At 45.7% G+C, this 24,062-nt stretch overlaps 1 protein-coding gene across 1 annotated transcript in view; it reads left to right on the top strand.

The window, feature by feature from the left end:
- Window positions 1-24,062, top strand: part of LOC311229533 (inositol 1,4,5-trisphosphate-gated calcium channel ITPR1-like) — a 323,615-nt gene that overhangs the window by 209,224 nt on the left and 90,329 nt on the right.

The following is a 24,062-nucleotide window of genomic DNA, read 5'->3' as shown; positions in this document are numbered from 1 at the left end:
GTCTAAGAGGTTGAGACGCCCGTATCTCTCCCCGGTGCCTTTGGAACAATCGTACACCGACTCGGACTGATGGTTTATTTACATTTAAAAAAACAAAAGTCTAAGAAGATCTCTTTCTCTCTCTCGTCGTTCGCTCTCCCTCCTGTCTGTCTACTGAGCACGGTGTTATCTCTTAAGGAATGCTATCGGAATGCTTGAGGCGGCCGTCTAACTCTTAAGCGCCCTCCACTTTGACCCAGATCAAACCTGCCGCTTTATCAAAAGTTGTGACGTCGCCCAGGCCCGTCACCTGGCATCTCCAACATGTCGCTGGCCACCGAGCACCCTCGACCGGCAAGCTATATCCTCGGTTGTTTAGCCCTTCACCGAGTCCGATGAAAGATGACTCCCGGCTTCATCTGTTTCAACAAACCGATCGCATTGAACTTTAAACTAAACACTTTTTTAAGGCCATGAATAAAGGTATTTACATTATGCAATTCACTTTTTATAAGTTCACAACGAAAACCAGCCATATCCTTCACTCTTCTCCTTAGTGGTTATTTTGCCCTCCACGCACACGCACACACACAGTGTGGACCTGGGACGCACGTGATTCACTTTCAATTTGGTGAATTCAGAAAGTGTGAAACACACCCCGATTTAATCATTTATACGTGTTATTCCTGTGGTCTGAGACGGTCCAATAAATATTAGTGAACGTGAACAGCTCTCTCCCAAATCCAAAACGTAATGATGCTATCAGGTATAGTCTGAAGTCTAAAGCTACTCCGTAGATCAGGGGTGGGCAATTATTTTTCCCAGGGGGCCGAATGAGCAACTGAAAATATGTTGGAGGGCCGGGCCAAAATTCCAAACTCAATTATGCATAATATACATTTTATTTCTATATAAAAAGCAGTAAATGGCATTGTTTGACCCCTGGTAAGAGTGTATGTTATTATTTGGCAATTAAAAGATGAGGTTAGCTTTCAAAAATATCATTTATTCAAATAGAATTTATTTCCAAAATGATAAACAAAATGTGAAACATTAATAACAAAGGGCATTTTGAGTTTCATATACTATTGAAACAAGGATTTTCTTAGCTTTCTAAAGACATCACATCATCTTATAGCAAAAATAAACAAGACATGTCACTGAACTGTGTAAAGAAAAGTGTCCCAGTTTTGTAGCCTTTTTTACTTTACATGCCTATATTAAACATTTAATGTTTTCAGAACTGTGCAAAAAAAAGAAAAATAAATATCAAGTGTCCCATTCACTTGTTATATTTCCACATTTTAGTGTTCTTCAGTTCTTTTTTTTTCATTCAGTGTGATAAATCCAGTCTCTGTTGAGCTTTAACAAGTCAATCAAAGTCAGGTTGCATGTCTGAGGTGGAGATGCGAAGCACAGCTGCCAGATGTTCATCAGTGAGAGAGGATCTGTACCTGGACTTGGTAAACGTCATGACTGAGAATGTCTGTTCACATATGTAGGTGGATCCAAAGAGAACCAACATCTTCTGAGCATGTCTCCTAAGCGTATATTGTGCGTGTGAACGTTGACATGAAAATAAAAAAGTAAAAAAAAAATTAAATAAAAAATATTAAAAAAAGAAGAAAAAAGATTTATTTTTTATTTTCTTTTTAATTATCATGTAATCTTTTGCGGGCCGGTCAGAATCAAATCAAATCAAATCAAATTTATTTATAGGGCCCGACAACACACGTTAATGTCCCCATGGGCCGTACAGGTCTTCTTTAAACAAGTCAAGAAGAAAACATAACAATAAGTCAAGAACAGAACAAGAACACCATAAGGTCCAAACATTTTTAGATGAATGCAAATAAATGAAAGAATGCAAGCACTCCCAGACATACCCCACGCGAAGGTAAGGAAAAACTCACTAAAACCTAACAATAGGGAAAAAAGCTCCACAGGCAGTGTGGAGGAGAGAAACCTTAGAAGGGCCATTCAAGGGGGGATCTCCCTTCTTAGATGTCGGTGATAGTAGTGTTGCAGACGGACAGTTGGTAAGCATGCACTCATGTGTGTAGTGAAACACAGATGAGTGCATGCAATAGCAACTGAACATTTTGAAAGATTAAAGATAGAGCTGATAGCGGATCTATTTGAGGCACAGGGGCGGCGCAAAGAGGGTCACGTCTTCCCCGTCTTAGTCACGGGACATTCAACACTCCGGTCATTGCTCAGGGACAGCCGGAGACAGGGAGATAGGGGGCGGCGCAGAGAGGGTCGCGAACTCCCCGACATCATCGCGGGACATCCGGCACTCCGGTCACCGCTACGAGACCTCCGGAGACAGGGGGGCACGCAGAGGGGGTCGCAACCTCCCGGCCTTCATCACAGGACGTCCAACACTCCGGTCAACACTCCAGGACAGCAAGTCATAGGGGGACAGGGAGACGGGACAGGCGTTAGACAGCTCATGAGATTGTAGTGGGCGGACATAGCAATAGATACAAGTGGTAGGCATATATGTGAATGGAGTAGATATATGAAGTAAGTGTATTATGTGAATAGAATAGAAGTACTTAACCCAGCAATGAAACCGCGTTGACTGTTAATCTGTTAACAGTCTGTTAATACTGTTAATCAGTTGACAGGACCACGGACAGACGACGGTGAATAACTGATCCAAGGCCTCGGAGGTGCATGTAGAGCAGTCACTACAATCTTGGCCAAGACCCCGAGGCATCCATCACCTTAGTCAGCGCCAGGAGACGGGCACTCAGAGAGAAGGGGGGGGGGGGGGGGGGGGGGGGGGGAAGAGGGAGGGGGGGGAAGAGTTAGAGAGTTCCCATGTTTGTGGTGCTGCAAAGGAGCAGACATGTAGTACCCTGTAGTGCCATGTAGTACCATGTAATACCCCGTAGTGCCATGTAGTACCCTGTAGAACCCCGTAGTACCCTGTAGTACCCTGTAGTACCCTGTAGTACCCTGTAGTGCCCCGTAGTACCATGTAATACCCCGTAGTGCCATGTAGTGCCATGCAGAGCCATGTAGAGCCATGTAGTACCCCGTAGTGCCATGTAGTAACATGTAGTACTCTGTGGTACCATGTAGTACCCTGTACCCTAACTAAACTACACAGATTAATCTAAAGGTCAGTCCCCGACCAGGTGAGATCAGGGTAGGTTGAAGGAGAGAGAGAAAAGATGAGTCTTAAGCAGGGATTTAAAAGCTTCGACAGAGCAGGCGCCCCTGATGACGGCAGGTAATTTGTTCCACAGGTAGGGAGCGCGGTAGACAAAGGCTCTGTGGCCTGCGGATTTCTTTTTAACCCTAGGGGTCGATAGAAGCCCCGCATTTTGTGAGCGCAGAGCACGAGCGGGCGAGTATCGGGAGATGAGATCGGATAGATAGAGCGGTGCAAGCCCATTTAAAATTTTGTAAGTGAGGAGTAGCACTTTAAAGTCAGAACGGGCTTGGATAGGAAGCCAGTGTAGGGCGGACAAAACTGGTGTGATGTGATCAAATTTTCTGGTTCTAGTTAGTATCCGTGCAGCCGCATTTTGCACGAGTTGAAGATTTTTGATGCTTGAATTAGGTAGGCCTGAAAAAAGTGCATTACAGTAGTCCAGACGTGATGAGACAAAAGCATGAATCAGGGTTTCAGCATCAGCCAGAGTTAAAATGGGGCGTATTTTTGCGATATTACGAGGATGGAAGAATGCAATTTTGGTGAAATTTTTTATATGTGCATTAAATGAGAGGGAGGAATCAAAAATGACTCCGAGGTTTTTTATGGTGGAGCTCTGGGATACATGACAGGTATCAAAGTTGAGGGAGATGTCCTGAAACAGGCCTCTGTGGTTTGGGGGGCCAACAATTAACATCTCAGTTTTATCTGCATTAAGGAGTAGAAAGTTTTGCGACATCCATTTTTTGACGGCAAGCAAGCAGGCCTCAAGGTTTTGTAGTTAGGAGGGATCATTTGGCTTAATAGGTATATATAATTGGGTGTCATCAGCGTAAAAATGAAAGTTTATGCCAAATTTGCGTATGATATCGCAGAGGGGTAGCATGTAAATCGAAAATAGCAAAGGGCCCAGGACAGAGCCTTGTGGGACACCACATTGCACTGGGAGGGTCTCAGATGTTAAATCATTATAGACCACACAGTGTGTTCTATCAGTTAAATAGGATTTAAACCAAGCTAGTGCGAGACCCCGAATGCCAACATGATTCTCAAGCCGACCTAGAAGAATCGAGTGATTGATAGTGTCAAAGGCTGCACTGAGATCAAGCAATAACAGCACAGAAGTGAGGTTTGAGTCAAGAGAGAGCAGTAAGTCATTTGTGACTTTGGTAACCGCCGTTTCGGTGGAGTGTAAGGCTCTAAAGCCAGATTGAAATGATTCATTAAGATTATTGTTTGATAAATGGTCAGTAAGTTGCGTTGCGACGATCCGTTCTAACACTTTGGATAGGAATGGAAGATTGGAAATAGGTCTGTAATTTTTCAAGATTAGAGGGTCGAGGTTCGGTTTTTTAAGTAGTGGTTTAATGACGGCTGATTTAAAGGCCAGGGGCACCACGCCAGTAGACAAAGAGGTGTTGAAGATATTGAGTAGGGCAGGGCCTAGAGTTGGGAAGAGTTCTTTGATGAGAGTTGCTGGGAGAGGGTCAAACAGACAGGTTGAAGGTTTAGCCGCGCCAACCAGTTTAGAGAGGGCACTAAGTGAGACGTTTTCAAGGCAGCATAGCGTATGACTGGAATCAAAGTCAGGGGGAATGCCCGTCAAAGGTTGGGAGGGACTCTGATTGTTGAGTAAAGCAACAATTTCATCTCTAATGAGGTCAATTTTCTTGGTAAAAAATGTCATGAATTCGTTAGCCGAGAACGCATGGTTTAGGGCACTTGGTTGTTTCTGCGTAAGTTTTGCAACTGTGTCAAACAGAAACTTTGAGTTGTTTTTCTTTTCATTTATGAGCCTGGAAAAATAAAAGGTTTTGGCAAGTGAGAGTGCCTTTTTGTAGTTACGTAAACTATCATTCCAGGCGAGGCGGAATACTTCGAGTTTGGTCGAACGCCATTTATGTTCAAGTTTGCGACAAGCCTTTTTAAAGGAGCGTGTTTCCTCCGTAAACCAGGGAGTTAGTTTTTGCGGAGCACGTTTAATTTTAGGTTTAAGGGGAGCGACAATGTCGAGCGTGCTACGAAGGGCGGCATTAAGATTGTCTGTAAAGAGATCAAGGGGGCCAGAGTAAGAGAGGAAGGGAGAGAGGGTGTCTGGTAGGCAGTTAACTAGAATTGGGACAGTTGAGGCGTTAATACGACGGCTCATGTAGGATTCTACACTGTCTGGGCGAGAAACCGTCAGATCAATTTGAAATTTGATGAGGTAGTGGTCTGAGAGAGCAGGAACATAGGGGGAGACGGTCAAATTTGACACAGTGAGACCACGGGCTAGGACTAGGTCAAGGGTGTTCCCACCACTGTGAGTGGGTTGGTCAACGATTTGAATGAGACCGACAGAGTCAATGATGTCGGTAAAAGCCTTATTTAGGGGATCTAGGGTTTTATTGGAATGAATGTTAAAATCACCAACAATTAAAATGTTATCTGAGCGCATAACAAGAATCATCCCGCGGGCCGTATCCGGCCCGCGGGCCGTACAATGCCCAGGTCTGCCGTAGATGATGAATTGGGAGAGATGGTTAAGGTGACACTGAGAGAACCCAGAGGGATGTTCTGCGTATACAGACACATTTTCCATTTCAGAACTGAGAACACTACTACGGACTAGGGCTGTCCCCGACTAAGGATTTGAATAGTCGCTGTGGGGGTGCTTAATGTCTGAAGGAGTCGACTGAAGGCTTCTTGTCCTCTGCGAAAGTATGCAATTGGTCCACTGATGGATACATCTTGATATTTGTCTAGTCTAGTGTGTTCATTAGATGGGTGAAATCCTCTTTCAGTGCCTCTGTGCCCGTTTTCGTAGGCAGTTAGCCTTAGCCTTGCTGGTATGCAGGCATCTTTGCTTTTGGAAAGAATGACATTTTTATTTTTGTGTTCTTTTTTGTGTGCATTCGACTATGAGGTTGGCAGTACGAATACAAATGGAAGATGAAAAAGTCTCCCCGGTGGGAGGCAGTGGAGGTGTGAAATCTGGCCCGGTCCAGAACAATAGGAGTCACAAAATCAGTTTGGCCCGTGGAGTGGTGGAGCAGCAGCAGCAGAGGAGCAGCAGAGGTTCGGTTTTTCAGTGCTGCATCTGTGTGCCGAGATCAGACCACACAATACTTTTGTCTTTCACAATGGTCACCATGTCAGATTATGTTATTATCATAGATTAGATTAGATTAGTTTCAAATGTATTATCATCATACAGCACAAGTACAGTATAACAAAAAGAAGTTTGGCATCCAATCAGAGTGCAAATGTAACAGTAAAGTGCAACAGCAATATACAATGTACAGGTGATTAAACTAGGTACGCAAAATATAGAAATGAGTACTGCTGAGTGTAGTGCAAATCAGATGTATATACAGAGTTGTTGCATAATAAATAAAGCGGCGTAACTAGTAGGACATGTACAGATATAGATATAGTAAAGGACTATGTGCTGGTAAGTACAGACAGGTAGGATAGGTATATATGCGGTGAGAATAAATGGTATATAGCCTACAGCTATAGCATTATAAAAGTGTCTGTGCCGGGAGACGGGGCGCACTACGAGTTTGTCCCCGATAATCCGCCGCATGCCGTCTTTGGTGTGGAGTTCGCCATCGATCGGGGAGCAGGGGTTTGTGTGTGGGTGTGTGTGTGTGTGTGTGTGTGTGGCGTTGGTCTGGTTACGGCTTATGGGTTGGGGGCCGTGATCACTCTGCCACATGAAACCTTTGACTGGGATGTTAATCCGGGATTTACCCTGTGGGATCAAGAGGAACGCCCGGTAGGCTCTCGCTAAAGCCAGGCCGAGGAAAACACACACACACACACACACACACACACACACACACACACACACACACACACACACACACACACACACACACACACACACACACACATATATATATATTCAGTATTCACACACACACACAAACATGCACTCTGAAAAGTGTGTCATACTTGCAGGAGTTATATAACAATTTTTTTTCAAGTCTCATTACCGTGGCCCCAGGCAGGCCTGCGAGGCAGAGCGAGCAACCTGTTGATCCACGCAAGGCCTGCGAGGCAGAGCGAGCAACCTGTTGATCCACGCAAGGCCTGCGAGGCAGAGCGAGCAACCTGTTGATCCACACAAGGCCTGCGAGGCAGAGCGAGCAACCTGTTGATCCACGCAAGGCCTGCGAGGCAGAGCGAGCAACCTGTTGATCCACGCAAGGCCTGCGAGGCAGAGCGAGCAACCTGTTGATCCATGCAAGGCCTGCGAGGCAGAGCGAGCAACCTGTTGATCCACGCAAGGCCTGCGAGGCAGAGCAACCTGTTGATCCACACAAGGCCTGCGAGGCAGAGCAACCTGTTGATCCACACAAGGCCTGCGAGGCAGAGCAACCTGTTGATCCACACAAGGCCTGAGCTGCAAAACTCCACTGCACGCTATTCTCCCATCAGAGCGCTTCCCTCCTACTGAAATTCCTCTCTGTAATAGTGATGAGAAAGCAATATTCTGCAGTTTCTCTGATAGTGATGTTTCTCTGATAGTGATGTTACTCTGATAGTGATGTTTCTCTGATAGTGATGTTTCTCTGATAGTGATGTTTCTCTGATAGTGATGTTACTCTGATAGTGATGTTTCTCTGATAGTGATGTTACTCTGATAGTCATGTTACTCTGATAGTGATGTTCAGTGTTGGGACTAACGCGTTACAAAGTAACGCGTTACAGAAACGAAGTTACTTTTTGCCGCAACTAGTACTCTAACGCATTACTTTTGAAATTCAGTAACGCTACTTACGTTACTGAATGGTTCGTCACTGCGTTATTTGCGTTATATACGGCGTAGATTGATAGCGAGCGGTAGTGATTATTATTATTATTATTATCCTTATCCCCACCCGCGTAGAATGATACGAGGCGAGTCTGGCCACTGGCCAATCAGAAGTGCGCAAGAAATGCGGCTACGGAAAGAAATAGACCCTCTCTATTGTAAACAAAACAAACGCTCGCTATGAATCTACATACAAAGAATGCAGTAACAAACTAACAAACCATTTAGCAACTACTTGGAGAGATAATTAATATACAACATGGAAACGAGATAAAGAACATGTTTGAGGCGCTGCTGGAGTCAACTGGACTAACGTAACATTACTACATCTCAACCACCGCAGACTTTGGTGAGTGAAACTCAAGTTGATCAACGGATTTTGACTGTACGAAATCTGCCAGGGAATCTCATATAATACTAACCAAACAATATAAATATAGTCCTTTCATGCACAATTGATATCCTAACTATTCTAACGTTGCAATGCTTTGATTGATATCTTAAACAACGTTGCAACTTGCAAGATGGTGAATGAATGAATGAATGAAAACTTTATTTAACAGATTGCAGAATGGGTACAATACAGTACGGCTCAATACATACAATTGTTAAGGGGATGCAGACCAGAGAAAGACGTTTGTCTTGTTTCCATCAGGGTCCCCCATTTTCAATTCATATAGACATTTATGACATACACAACATACATGACATTTATGGCATAGGGACATATAGGTATTTAGTACTGATACATTTGTGACATAAACGGTATTCAAATATACAGTACTGTTACCGCTAGCTTTGGGTAGGGCGTTCCACATTGTTGTGGCATAATTGCGAAACGTGTTTAGTCCCTTGTTTGAGCCGAATCTGGGTTTTACATGATTTGTTGAGCTTCCTCTGGTGTAGTGGTTGTGGTATTCACTGACCTTTGGGAAGTATTTTGACATGTACATGGGTACCCCGGTCGTATAGTGTATCTATCTTGTAGACCAGGCCCATTGCAAGTTGCTGTACTCTGTCGTCTACTCTAAGCCATCCTAGGTTGTCAAAGTGGGCAGGGGTGAGATGGGTTCTGGGGTTCAGGTCAAGTAGTAGTCTGACCAGTTTGTTTTGTGATGTTTGTAATTTTGTTTTAAGCGCCTTTGAGGTGCTTTGGTACCATGAGGTGCAAGCATAGTCGTAGTACCCTTGAATTATAATGGTTATAATGAAACGCTCCGGCGACATCAAGGCTGTTCCTTCAACCGGCGCACTTCTTATTATATGACTCGGGACAACATTTGTTTGTGTCAGATTTGTGTTTGTATCTAGACCACATTGCTTAGCAGAGTTCGGTGATGTGAATGGAAACTGTCAAGTTGATCAACCGATTTTGAGTACTATAGGGCATGGGACTCGGGAGCAATCTTTTTTTTTAATCTTTTTTTTTAAATAACTAAATAGTTACTTTTCACAGTAACTCATTACTTTTGGGTGTAAGTAACTAGTACAGTAACGAAGTTACTTTGAAATGAAGTAACTAGTAAAGTAACTGAGTTACTATTTTTCAGTAACTAGCACAACACTGGTGATGTTTCTCTGATAGTCATGTTACTCTGATAGTGATGTTTCTCTGATAGTGATGTTTCTCTGATAGTGATGTTTCTCTGATAGTGATGTTTCTCTGATAGTGATGTCTCTGATAGTGATGTTTCTCTGATAGTGATGTTAAGTTTCAAGTTTCTTTAATAGTTGTCATACAGGGGTGCTCCAGTAGCACACCATGTACCGCGCTGCGTCGCGGAATACCGTGCTGCGTCACGGATCTGGTTGACTCCAAGTTCGATTCCCGGACTCGCCGTCATTTGCCGAATGTCTTCCCCTGCTCTCTCTCCCGTTTCACCCTACAACTCATGCTTGACCAGAAAAGCAATAAATGCTAAAAATAAAAAAAAAAAATTGTCATACAGAAGTACAGAATACTTTTATACAAAATGCTTCTTACTGTTACACTCCAGAGACTGTGCTAGACAAGATAAGTATGAAATAAAATAGTATAGCATGTAATAGAAGTAAAAATAGAAGTCACAGTGTTCAGTATAGACATATGTACAATGTTCGATGCAGAATAGAAGTAACTGAGTTACCATACAATATACAATATACTATGCAATGTACTAATATACAATACTATATAGTGCAAAGCAGAAATGGGATGAGGTACAATTTAGGTACAATTTACAGTAAGGTGTACAAGTTGTAGTGCAAATCCTTTACCAATAAATATAAAGTGTGTTTAGGTGATCTAAAGTGTGGAGAGTGGGTGCTGCAGTGTGTTGTTTGTTTAAAGTGAGTGTGCGCGTGTTGATGTGTGTGCTGTGTGCATTTGATGGTTGTAGCATAGTGTTTATTGTTCGTTGAGCAGCCTGATGGCCTGGGGATAGAAGCTTCTTCTGAGTCTTTCTGTGCTCGCCATGAGACTCCGGTATCGCTTGCCTGACCGCAGCAGTTCAAAGAGGCAGTTGTTTGGGTGGCTGGAGTCCTTGATGATTCTCTTAGCCTTACCCCTGCACCGCTTGTTGTAAATGTTCTGGAGGGTGGGAAGCCCCCCTCCAATTGTGCGTTCGGCTGAACGTGCCACTCTCTGTAGTCTGCTACGGTCTTGTGTGGTGCTATTCCCAAACCAGGAGGTGATATTGCCAGTCAGGATGCTCTCTATTGTACATGAGTAGAAGTTCTTAAGGATCTTCTGACTGACTTGGAACTTCCTTAGGCGCCTGAGGAAGTAGAGGCGTTGTCGTGCCTTCTTCACAACACTGTCAATGTGTGTGGTCCATGTCAAGTCCTCGGAAATGTGGACTCTGAGGTACTTAAAACTGTTCACTCTCTCAACCGGTGCCCCATCGATGCTGAGGGGGCTGTAGTCCTTGACCCCCGACCTCCTAAAGTCCACAATCATCTCCTTTGTTTTGCCGACGTTCAGGGAGAGTCTGTTCTCCTGGCACCATCCCGCCAGGACCTTGACCTCTTCCAGGTAGGCCCTCTTGTCGTTTGCAGAGATCAGGCCCACCACTACTGTGTCGTCAGCAAATTTGATGATTGTGTTGTTGCTCCGCTGAGCCACACAGTCATGTGTGTACAGGGAGTAGAGGAGGGGACTCAGAACACAGCCCTGTGGGGCCCCTATGTTGAGGGTGATGGATGAGGAGGTGCAGTTGCCTGCTCTCACCACCTGGGGTCTGCCCGTCAGGAAGTCCAAGACCCACTGGCAGAGGTCATAGTTCAAGCCCAGGTCCCTGAGCTTGGCTATGCGTTTGGAGGGGACTATGGTATTGAATGCTGAGCTGTAGTCGATGAATAGCATTCTCACATAGTTCCCCTGCTTCTTGTCCAGGTGTGATGCTGCTGTGTGCAGCACATGGGCTATGGCGTCCTCCGTGGACCTGTTGGGGCGGTATGCAAATTGCAGGGGGTCCAGGTTGATGGGGAGGGAGGAACAGATGTAGCCCTTCACTAGCTTCTCAAAGCACTCTGATAGTGATGTTTCTCTGATAGTGATGTTTCTCTGATAGTGATGTTACTGTTAACAGAATCAGGCTGTAGGGCGACAATAATGTGGTCAAGAGGCATGGTTTCTATCTTGAGCCTTAACTGGCGTGGTTTATTATTCACATGGCAGAGCAGTAACACTACAGGTCTTCTCTTACTGAGAGACTGGGGGAAAGAGAAAGAATGGGAGGAGACATCTATATTTATACTCGCCACATGGTGGTGTACCTGAGTGGCTCCACCTAGAGCGCCCTCTAGTGGAAACAGTTATATATGCAGTTAGACAGTTACTGGTGGAAACAGTTATATATATGCAGTTAGACAGTTACTAACAATCCCACACAGAACCTCTGACTTCAACACTCCCATTTAGGTTTGTATTAGCATACTGGATAACTTCTTTGAAAAACATTTTACAAAGGAAATAATATACTCCAAAAACATCAAAAGAACATGACAGTCAATATCTACACACCAAACATGGCCTCTGCAAATCTCTTCAATTTCAATTTGGAGGCGGGTTTCGTCATAGCGTCTGCTACCATGTCGTCCGTTGGACAATACATCAGTGTCATCCTTTCTTCTCTGATGACAGATCTAATGAAATGGTATTTTATATCGTCATGTTTACATCTCTGTCGGCACACAGGGTTTCTAGCAATCGCAATGGTTCCCTGGTTGTCCTCGTAAACAACAGTCTTCTTATATACTTAGGTATCTATCCCTTCGAGCAGTTGTTCCAGATAAATACACTCCTGTATGGTCATAGCTAGAGCCATATATTCTGCTTCACAAGTTGATAGAGCCACGGTGGGCTGCTTCTTTGTTTTCCACGAAACCAGTGAGCTATCTGCGTTCAAACTCACACAATATCCTGTGGTACTCCTTCTATCTGTGGTGTCAGCTGCCCAGTCTGCATCACTGTAGGCTTTAAGTCCTAGACCCTCGCTGCTCTTTCTGAAACACAGTTGTTATGTCTGTCTGCTGTACCTTTAAGATAACGAAAAACATGTTTTACCGTAATCCAGTGCTCCTCTGTGGGATCAGCAAAATGCTGTGACAACTTACTCACTACAAAACATAGGTCAGGGCGTGTACATGCCGTCAAATAGATGAGGCTACCCACCGCTTCCCTGTACATTTTTACATCTGTCAGTTTCTGAGCATCCTCCTGGTAGTCCAGTTTTTGATCACATGGTGTATCCCTTGTTCTACATTCCTGCATGTCAAAACGTTTCAGAATCTTTTCCACATCTCTTCTGGGATACTGTTACACAATTGGCAGACTGCTCAAAATCCATACCTAGAAAATGCTTTAACCTCCCAAGGTCTTTCATCTTAAATCTGTTGGAGTTAGGGGTGTAACGGTACACAAAATCCACGGTTCGGTACGTACCTCGGTTTTTAAGTCACGGTTCGGTATTTTTTCGGCACAGTGCATGCATTAAAAAAAATGTAATTTAAAAAAAAATTATATAAATTATACTTTTTTTTTTATATATATATATATATATATATATATATATATATATATATATATATATATATATATATATATATATATATATACAGCTACTGTTTTATATATACTGTTTTTTAGTAATAACTAGAAAGTAATGGTATTTATTCAACAACAGGTGATTGATTAATGATACTGTATTATGGGGCTGCAGCACTGCAGATATACCCTACTCCAATGATCCACTCACTTTGCACTCGCTACCCAGTGGCTCTGCAGATATACCCTACTCAGTCTACATGCTCCGGTGAAGTAGCACAGAGGATCTGTTGTGATTTTTGCACAATAAATATTCAACATTCTCTTCTGAGACTCCGCCTCAGACTCTTATCATTTGGCACTAAAAGCTAAACATTGTCACCGATATGGCTGTCCGCAACATGTCATTAATTGTGTGCGAGAGGTCGATCAGTGACCACGTTAGCATGAGCTAAGTTAGCATGAGCTAACGTTAGATGGAAACAAGACAATATAACGTTACTGGTGAAAAAGTGATTTACCTTGGAATACTCCTGTGCCAACTTGCTGTACTTTGCTTGCAGGTCTGCAGCCATTATTGCTGGATTATGAATAGCCCCAACTTTAGTCATGGTAACATTAAAGCTAAAACTAGCTTTTCGGTTAGCTCTTCAGCTAATGCTAATAACACCAGCAAGCGAACCCATCAGAGCTCCCCGTCAACAGCGCTCTGTCGGGAGGATGGCATTTAAGAAAGTATCTGCTGTTAAAATGACAAACAGCATTGACACTTTAATTCACGGTCGGTTAAACACACGTTTGGTTTATAATGCTCACAGCAGACTGCAGTGTTGTTGATAAATTATGTGGGGCCGGGGGGATTTAAGTTCCACAAAAAAAGGTTGACGTTGCAATCGTACGGTGCACAGCCCGTACTGTACCGGAGGACCACATTGACGCGGTACAGTACGTATCCGCGTACCGTTACACCCCTAGTTGGAGTGCATCTCTTTCACCTGTGCTAGGCTCCTGGTGTTGTCCGCTGTTATGATCAAATCGTCTACCCAAATGACGATGATCACTTTTCCCGACTCCTTTGACTCCCTCAAGTAAACCCAGGGGTCTACTGGGTTCTGTAGGAAGTGATCTTTGATAAGGCATGTATGAAGCATCTCGTTCCAATTTCGCCCAGACTGTTTCAGGCCGTAAATGGATTTTTCCAGCTTACACACTAGCTTCTCTCCTTTCTTTTCGTATACCTCAGGTTGTTCCATATATATCGCCCTATCTATGGGTGCGTGCAGATAGGCTGTCTTCACATCCATCCGATGTAAAATCAGATTGTCCTCAGCTGCTTTCTGAACCACTACCCTTACACTGGTCAGATTGGCTGTGGGGGAGAATGTTTCACCATAGTCTATCCCCTCCCTCTGACTGAAACCCTTAGCTACAAATCTCGCTTTGTACTTTTCATGGCCTTCGATTCCTTTCTTGATTGAGTACACCCATTTCCCTCCCACTGTCTGTCTGCCCTCTGGCAACTTGGTTAGAGTGAAGGTGTGGTTGTCCTCTAGGGACCTCATTTCCTCATCCATTGCTCTCTCCCATTTACTTGATTCAGGGGACACTATGGCCTCTTTAAAGGTCTGGGGTACCCCACTAACTACTCTGTAGCAGTAATCAACGGTGATGGGTGTTTACTCTCCTCCTCGTCACTCCCTTTCCGAGCATAGTCTGTCAGATACTTTGGGGGTCTGTGTTCCCTCGAGGGGTACCTCCCACTGCTTGGGGCACTTGACGTCACCCTCAGGTGCTCCTCGTCATCGCTGGGTTGATGTGTCTCTGTTTCTACACACCTTACTCTGGAGTCCAGCTCTGGCTCCTCTGTCTGTGTCTCGCCCTCACATGTTGTCTTTGTGACAAACTTGACTAGCCTGTGTTTCTGCACTACCCCTTTACCGGGGTAATAAACCAGGAAAGCGGGGCTTCCCTTGTCATGCCCTACAAAGAGTCCTTTTTCACATCTGGACTCGAGCTTTCCTCTGTCCTGCAGGTACGCATAACACACTGATCCAAATCGGTGCATTCTGGCTAGATTACACTTCTTCCCTGTCAGTGCTGTATACGGGGTGGTGCCTGTGTGCTTATTGAAGCACCTGTTTCTGGTGTAAGCGGCTTCTTGCACCGCATAGTGCCATAGGCTCTTAGGTAAGTTACTACCTACTAGCTTACACCTAGCCATCTCGAAAAGAGTGCGCCATTCTCTCTCTGCCACTCCGTTCTGGTGTGGGGAATATGGACATGACATCTCGTGTCTTATCCTGTTCTTCCTCTGCAGTGATTGGAACTCTCTGTTTGTGAATTCGGTCCCGTTGTCGGACCTCAAACATCTTACTGTACCATAAGGGGCTATGTCCGCCAGGAATTTTTCCGTGGCCTGGAGTGTGTCATGCTTTGCTTTAAGAAAGTAAACAAACACTGCCCCTGTGCAAACGTCTGTAAAAGACTGTACATATCTAAAGCCTCCTATGGACTAGTTTCTTACTGGACCGGCAAGATCTGTGTTAATCAACGCAAGTGGTACTTTTACTTTTTCTGTGGGATTTCTGTTTCTCGATTGAGCAAACTTCCCCTTTATGCACACGACACATTCTTTATCAGGTCTACGCTTTTCACCCTCAATGTGCATGCCCTCTGTCACTGCTTGCAGTTTCAGTAAATCCTCATAATTACAATGACCCATAATCTCATGCCATGTCTGAATATCATGGCTGGCGGTTACTTTACACTTATCATTGTCATTACACTCTGTTTTCAGGTAATACATTCTCTGATACACCTCTATGTCAAATCGCATACCGTTGGGCTCTACAAGAACATTTTTACCTTCAATGAAGAACACTCTGGCACCGTTCGCAGTAGCAGCTATTACAGAGAATAGTCCTTGTGGGAGCGATGGTACATAGAGAGCGTTCTTTAACGTCACTGTACGCCGGCGCCCCCTGCTGTCCGTGAGGCATACCTGTGCGTCTCCTCTCTCTTTCGCCAACCCGTAGATGCGCTTTCCGTCTGCCAGCTCCATGCTGTGTCTCTCCGGGCGGAAAGTTCTGTCAAAGTTCTTGAACAGACTCCTGTGTCCACGATCAGTCCCTTCCTTTGGGCCTGTTGCAGCTGCGTTGGCCTGGTGACGTACGCCGTCTGCGCCCCCTGGGGATAAAGCCCTCTCGTTCCGCTACTCTCCTGTCATCGGCTCGATCCGTCTCACGCCAACCATCGCCGCCATCTTGTCCATGTGCGCCCTGGACGCGTTTCTTCATGCACGCTCTGCCTGCGTGCCTCGTGGATCTGCAGGGGCCACACCAGACAGTCCTCGTGCAGTTACTTCTCCGATGGCCTTTCTCTCCGCATCGCCAACACGCCTGCTCCGTCGTGGTCCTGGTCCTCTCCCTTGGCCTTTAGCGCCCTCTCTCCCGCCTCCTCGGCGGCTGGTTGGGTATCTTCTGAGGCCTCGAAGTTCCTTAACTTAGCCTTGAACTGTCCCAGCGTCATGTCCGTTGAACCGTGTGTTACCAGGAGTGTGAACGGTTTGTACAGCTCCGGTAGTCCTCTCATCATCATCGCCATCATTAGCCCATTGCTTGGTGTTTCTCCGGCACTCCTCAATGGCGTCGTGATCTACTCCGCTCTGTTGACGTATTCGGTCACACTCTCGGTTTGCCCCTTTCTCAGGGTCGTTAGTGCTGTGTAGAGGGCCATGACTCTGGGTCTTCCTCGTCCGATGTAATGCTCTCTCAATACCTCCAGGCTTTCTCGGCCTCTGTCTTTAGTGTCGCGGAATATCAGCCCCAGGCTGGTGTCGTCGAGCAGCGGCGCTAACTCACAGTACGCGTCTGCGTTACGCTGGTCGTCCAGGGCTTGCTCTTCCGCCGTCAGTTCTCCCGTGGGGGCTGCCAGGATCGTCTCTTTCAGCCCCGCACCGTGCATGCAGCATAGCATGCGTTCTTCCCAGAGCTCATAGTTCTCTGCTTTTCCGTTGAATGAGGGCCATTTGTTCCTCCCTCTGGTCGCCGCGCATTCTAAGATGGGGTTCTCCCCCTCGCCTCCGTTGTGCTCAGCATGCTCCGTCTCCCTCGTTGCCGCCTCCTCTGGGCTCTTGGCTGCTACCTTCCAGTGACTCCCGGCTGCTACCTTCTTGACCCTCCTGTGAGTCTTCTTGGCTTTCATGTCGCTCTTTGAAGGTGGGCGTAGTTTTATCCTCCTGTTGGCCTAGCGTCTAGCCACGCGGTACTCCCGGTGCTAACCTAGCCTATACTTTAGCTAAACTTGCTACTCTTATTATTTCGCCCCCGGCGTGATCTGGGCCCATAACCTGTTAACAGAATCAGGCTGTAGGGCGACAATAATGTGGTCAAGAGGCATGGTTTCTATCTTGAGCCTTAACTGGCGTGGTTTATTATTCACATGGCAGAGCAGTAACACTACAGGTATTCTCTTACTGAGAGACTGGGGGAAAGAGAAAGAATGGGAGGAGACATCTATTGTGAGGATTCGCCTGTCCCTGGACCTTTTTTCCCTGTCTACTCTCTTCACCAGCCCCCACCCTTGGACATTCTTGTTCCTCTACCTTCACGCACCTGTTGGGAGTTTGCAATCAGGTCTGGAGAGTACTTAGGTTGCAGACTCCCCTCCAGTCCTTGTCGGGTCGTTCTGTGTTCTGGAGTCTGTGTTCGTTCTGTATTCTGTATGTTACCATCACCTGCCATCACCATCACCACCTGTCGCCGTTTGCCTGGAGTGGGACACCGCCTTCGCTCTCTAATTCTCTACGGGAGGTTTCCAGTGTTCCCACTCCAGACGTCAAGCCGGCTCGCCATTGCTCCCGATTCCATGGGAGGAAGGCGTCTCTTCGTGATCCTCGTTCCTGGGGTGAGGCTCGCCGTCGCTGCCTATTATTCCACGGGAGGATGGCGTGTGCTCATCCCGTTCCCCTCGGACCCCGGCTCGTCGTCGCTCCCTATTATTCCACGGGAGGATGGCGTGTGCTCATCCCGTTCCCCTCGGACCCCGGCTCGTCGTCGCTCCCTATTATTCCACGGGAGGATGGCGTGTGCTCATCCCGTTCCCCTCGGACCCCGGCTCGTCGTCGCTCCCTATTATTCCACGGGAGGATGGCGTGTGCCCATCCCGTTTCCCCTCGGACCCAGGCTCGCCGTCGCTCCCTATTATTACACGGGAGGATGGCGTGTGCCCATCCCGTTTCCCCTCGGACCCATGCTCGCCGTCGCTCCCTATTATTCCACGGGAGGATGGCGTGTGCCCATCCCGTTTCCCCTCGGACCCAGGCTCGCCGTCGCTCCCTAGTATTCCACGGGAGGATGGCGTGTGCCCATCCCGTTTCCCCTCGGACCCCCTTTGTTCTGCGCTGCCCGTCTGCAGCATCCGAGGAGGAGGAGGAGGATTCCTTCCTGAGTAGCAGAGCCCTACTCGGTGTAGGGACGGGAGGAGGATCTCCGTGCCCGGCCTCCGCTGTCGGGCCCCTGTCCCCGTGCCAGGCCTCCGCCGTCGTAACCCTGTCCTCATCCCTGTAAGCGGTCCTGGCCCTGACACTTAGCCCTGACACTTGCCCTGGCCCTGACACTTAGCCCTGGCCCTTAGCTCTGGTCCTGGCCCTGACACTTAGCCCTGGCCCTTAGCTCTGGTCCTGGCCCTGATACTTAGCCCTGGCCCTTAGCTCTGGTCCTGGCCCTGACACTTAGCCCTGGCCCTTAGCTCTGGTCCTGGCCCTGACACTTAGCCCTGGCCTTTAGCCCTGGCCCTTAGCCCTGGTCCCTTAGCCTGTTCGCCTGTTAAAGGCACAGTGCCGCAGTTTCGTATTTCATGGACTCTTGTGTTTTTTGTGTTCTCCCTTAAAGGGACTGTGCCGCTTTTTGTTATTTAATAAATATTGCCCTGTTTTTGGCTTACTCTAATACCTGTCTTGTGTTGTGCGATTGGGGTCGGTTTCAAACCATAACATCTATATACTCGCCACATGGTGGTGTACCTGAGTGGCTCCGCCTGGAGCGCCCTCTAGTGGAAACAGTTATATATGCTAGGGTGACCATATTTTGATTTCCAAAAAAGAGGACATGCTGGCCCCAGCCTCGAGATACTTAATGATACTTTGCACAATCGAAGCGGGTATGGCCACCTTCATTTCACTATGTCTTGTGTACTGTACTGTATGTGATGAATAAACCTCTTGAATCTTGAATCTCTACTCAAAGTTTACTCAAAGATGCCTTTATTGTTTTAACATATGCTTGGAAACATGCACCCAGAAAAGTGGCAATTCTTTTTTACTTGAACTTGAGGACTGCATACTTTTTTTGCAAAGCTTATCTTTATACTTTATGCTTATAGCACATGCATAAGCCTGGTCTCTTTTGAAAGATAACATTCTGAAGTTTCGTACACAATAAAGAAAAATCACTTTTAGTGCTAATGAGTAACATAGGGCTGAACATGAGTTGAACTTGTGTACTCATGTTTTTGTGTAGTATAGTTGCAATATTCCAAAATAATATATATTTTTTTTGTATAAGCTGGAAAACACCGCAAATCCATATCCTGAAGGGACATGGGCCTGAAGGGACATTAACGTGTGTTGTCGGGCCTTACAAATACATTTGATTTTGATTTGATTATCAATAAGGTAGGATATCTGGAACACACAAACACACTATTTTTTAAATCACATGCCATGAAACTCTGGGACCTGGCTGAATTTAAGACTGCACAAATCATGTTTAAAGCACGAAACAACTCCCGGGTAACATCCAAAAATTCTGTTATAGAGAGGGGGGTTACAATTTAGAGGAGAGTCTAACTTCAAGAAACAGGCTGTTCATTCAACAATGTATGTATATTTCAGTTTGTGGAGTGAATATGAGTTGCATAAGATAATAGTGTGAAGGTATACTGAATACTGTCTATCTGTATGTCATGTATGTCATATGTTATGATGAATTGAAAATGGGGGACCCTGATGTAAACAAGATGAACGTCTTTCTCTGGTCTGCATCCCCTTAACAATTGTATGTATTGAGCCGTACTGTATTGTGCCCATTCTGCAATCTGTTAATAAAGTTTTCAATCAATCAATCAATCAATCAAGGGGGTAGGAATACATACGTTTACACTTCATTCTATACTACTGCTTGTTTGTTTTTTAATCTGTTTATTACTTGTTTTTTATTATTATTTATTTTCAATTTATGTTCGAAATAAATAAACGCATTCATTCAAGATATTGTGTGAGCAAAAGTATAGTTAATTTACTCCCTCGAGTCTGGCCCCATGCGGATCTCGCAGCTGTGCCCGCACAGTGCAATACTCCAATTCAGCCATTGGCAATTCAGCCATTGGGTGGGTGGCGCTGCTGAGCGGCCCTCACAGCGCGGCCGTCAGCGCGCGGCCCTGAGAGGGCCGCTGGCTCTGCGGCTCTGCAGCTGCATGATTCTCCGGGAGTCCGGGGTGATAATCTGGCGCGCCATGTAAAAAGTCGCACGCCTGACATATCGGCATGTAACTCGAGAACCGAGGCACGGATTTTGGCGAACGGCAACGAATAGCGCTTTAATTCTGTAATTTATATGTTCGGCGAAAAATGCAGTCCCGAGCCTTCAGATGCTTGCAAAGGGCCGTGAAACTGAAACTGAAAACAATGAAACCCCGGACATTACCATGAATTTATAAACCCCCCCCCCCCGGACGCCCCGGACAGGGCGTGAAAAGATGTCCGGGCAAAAGAGGACGTTTGGTCACCCTAATATATGCAGTTAGACAGTTACTGGTGGAAACAGTTATATATGCAGTTAGACAGTTACTAACAATCCTACACAGAACCTCTGACTTCAACAGTTACTCTGATAGTGATGTTTCTCTGATAGTGATGTTACTCTGATAGTGATGTTTTTGCATTGGCATTTTTTTCACTACAGAAGGTTAACCCTTTCACTACCACACTACAGAAGGTTAACCATTTCACTACCACACTGCAGACGGTTAACCTTTCACTACCACACTACAGACGGTTAATCTTTCACTAAAAGATAAATGATGCCATGGATTTCAACCTGAGACTCATTGGCCTTGGCTCATCCTCTGTAAAGAACGTGTAAAATAACACATTTTCAGTGCACACTGTGTTCCCTCTTACACGTTTATATGACATGTGTGGTGTTCGCTTGAGGCTAATAAAAATGTGTGGAAATTGTACGTAGGAGAAAACAAGTAAACATTCATTGAACAAGAAAACACAGATTATGAAATGGTTCACGGTGTAGTGATGAAAAGCTTGTTTCATTTGTTCAAAATGAACATGATTTATTCCATCCAACATATTTTGATTATGTTGGATTTCTTTTTAGTATATTGTAAGTCACATTTTATCACTAAATACGAATAGCACTTTTATTAATAAATGTGATCTAGCAGAATGGCATAGTATTAACCATATACAGTATAGTCTATATTGCTTGTAATTGGGATAGGTTTTACATCTCAACAAGTATTTTCTACATACATTGATATGGCTGTGTTGTTGTTCAAATGGTGTGGCTCCACAACAACAAAAAGAAAAACACCACACAAGGGTTGACGTGTGATTTCTAGCATTGTACCTGAACAGGATCCAATTCAGATAATGATACCTGTACTTCACTTAATTATTCAGTATGAAATGTTCTTCCAGTCTGGACGATTATTCCGGTCAGCAACCGTCCCTGTGGGTATAGAGATAGACTCTAATAAGAAAGAGAGTAAACGCACAACACAGACTTTACGAGGTGCTGGTACTGGCAGCTAGATTCTAAATGAGCAATACCGCACAATTAATTGACTATATCCACACTTTTATTTAATTTAACCTTTATTTAACCAGGCAGGTCAATTAAGCACAAATTCCTATTTACAATGACGGCCTGGCGGGAGGACAAAAGGGCCTAGCTAGCGGCTTCAACATGGACGGTCGCATTTTACGTAGCTCCCGTAACCAACGCAACAGAGCAACAACAAAAAAGTACTTTGCGCATTTTCTACTTTCCCTCCTGTGGATTATGGATTTGTACCTGAATTCACAACTCAAGCAGCAACTCCAGACAGAAGTGGAGGGTAGCGAAAACGTAAAACAGCAGTCCCATTGCGACTTCTATTTGTTAACGGGCTCGGAGAGGAAACATCCAGCCTTCGGAGCCACGACCATCCACACAGTACTTACTGCAAATCCGGAACGAAAGAAATTACCCCCGGCAGGCAAGTGTAATAAGAGATCAATGTTTTTATTATATCTGCTCATGTCGGGTGACATTCATCAGAACCCTGGTCCCGTAATGACATGGAACCAGAGACTACAGTCAAATCTGCTGACCCAAGAAGCAGCAGCCAGCACAACAGATCAACGGCTACCCACACATACTGCGGCTAACGACATGATCAACGGCAACATTCCTCCTCTGCCACCTCTGCAAAAGAACCCACGAGAGGCCACAGCGAGAGGGAAGGAACCAGGGTTCACAACCGAGGCGCCCAGCACGTCGCGGGGACAAAACAGCGAGGCATCGCTCCTCACACCGGCGCCGGAGATCAACAGCATCCACGCAATTGACGCTTCAGCCAGCAGTTGCACCAGCCGACCAGCAAGCGGCGACATACCCTCACAGAAGCCCCAGCGGACTCGGCGAGTGGCTAAAGGGAGAGCGGCGCGGCACATCAAGGTCACCAAGGACCCGACGGTTAGCTTGGCTGGCCCCGCCAAGGCCGCCATGCCAGCTAGTCTACCCGGGCCGAGGCCAGGACAAAAGGCACCCCCCCTCCCCCACAATGGAGTACAATCAGACATATCTGTAATCAACCAGCCCCCCCCCCCACATCGCGGGTTTTCACACAAAGGAATACAGACTCCAGCAAAGGACAAAGCATCACCCCCTCCCCCCCTCCCCACCCACGGCACAAACAGCAACAACGCCCCCCCTCCCCCCACCACAGGACAGGACACAATTGAACAGAGTTACCTCAACTGTGACGACGTCAATCTTATTACAAGCAAAAATGGACTTCACATATTTCATCTAAATACAAATAGCCTGAGACCTAAACTGGCTGAAATCAAACAGTTGTTTTTAAACGGTAAGGCTAACATATTGTGTTTCACAGAAACAAAATTAGACTCATCTGTACAGGATCCAGAGATTGAAATTGAAAACTACTCAATAGTCAGGAGGGATAGGAACCAGTATGGAGGTGGCGTCTGTGTGTATATACACAAGGATACCAAATACATCAACCGTACTGACCTTAACCATGATGAAATTGAAACTGTTTGGATTGAAATCTTATTAGACAGGGCGAAACCAGTACTAGTAGGCACAATCTATAGACCACCAGAACAGAGTGGCTTTTATGACACACTTGATGGGTGTTTAGCTGGGGTGGAGGGGGTAGAAAAAATTCTTATTGGGGACTGGAACACGGATATGCTGCGTAAATCAGCACCCGTCTTCAAGGCCTTCAGCCAGCTAATCACACAACCCACAAGGGTATGCGATTCGACACAAACCACCATTGACCTCATTTTGACCTCTGACAAGTCCATGATCTCCAGTAAAGGGGTGATAGCATGCGGGTTAAGTGATCATTATATGATTTTCTGTACCCGCAAAAAGCTAAAACAGAAGGCCGGCTGTCACAAAACAGTCACATCTAGAGACCTCAAAACTTACTCTAGAGAGGCCTTTAACCTAGAACTGGGGAGCTTGGACTGGTCAGATGAGCTCAGTGGTACACAGGTTGAAGAAACATGGCTTGGATTCAAAACCAAATTCACAGCAATACTCAACAACATGGCACCGATAAGAACCACCAGGGTTAAAAATCGCGCTGAGGCATGGATGCACACTGAAATACTGGCCGCTATGAAAACCAGAGACAAAAAATGCTCTGAACTTCATAAAAGTCAGACAAAGCTTTCCAAAAGCTCAAACAGTGAACTCCAAGCCCACGTGGTTGAACTAAAAATCCAAAGAAACAGACTAAGAAATGACGTAAACATCATGATCAGAACCGCAAAA

This window comes from Notolepis coatsorum, assembly GCF_963971535.1.
Source record: "Notolepis coatsorum genome assembly, chromosome: 6".
In the NCBI taxonomy this organism is placed as follows: Eukaryota; Metazoa; Chordata; class Actinopteri; order Aulopiformes; family Paralepididae; genus Notolepis; species Notolepis coatsorum.
Note: the sequence above shows the minus strand (reverse complement) of the source record. Positions and strands in the feature narration are given on the sequence as shown.